Consider the following 515-nt stretch of genomic DNA (forward strand, 5'->3'; position numbering starts at 1 on the left):
TGCTCAGGTTTTATTTTTTTTTACTTGCCTTTTAAAAGATCTCTTAGTAAAGGTTTATAGTTTTTCTCAGATCTTTATATCCCTAAGTATGTAATATTTCTATTACTCTTCTACTTGGACTTTAAAAAAAAACTTACCTTTTTAACTGGTATATGTTAAACTTTTTTTCTTTTTTAAATCTTTAAAATCTGGCTCTGTAACCGGATTCTTTATTTCTGATGATTTTTCACCTGAGATTCTTGAATTTTTTGGGTAACCATAATCATCTGCAAAGAAATATTTTGTTTTCTTATAGCAGTTTTATTGTTTATAATGCTTAACAATAATGGTATTCTGGCCATCCAGTAAAAAATAAATAACATAATTTATGCAGTATATCTTATCAAAAACATTATTATAATATTTTAGAGCATATAAAAATTGTTTCCAGAGAAGACCGGCAATTTAAAAATAACTACTAATGTTCTAGTCCCGGGGTGGGGAACCTGTGGCCTTCTGGATTCTTGAGTGTTGCC

This window comes from Propithecus coquereli, unplaced genomic scaffold, assembly GCF_000956105.1.
Source record: "Propithecus coquereli isolate 6110/MARCELLA unplaced genomic scaffold, Pcoq_1.0 Scaffold108, whole genome shotgun sequence".
Lineage (NCBI taxonomy): Eukaryota > Metazoa > Chordata > Mammalia > Primates > Indriidae > Propithecus > Propithecus coquereli.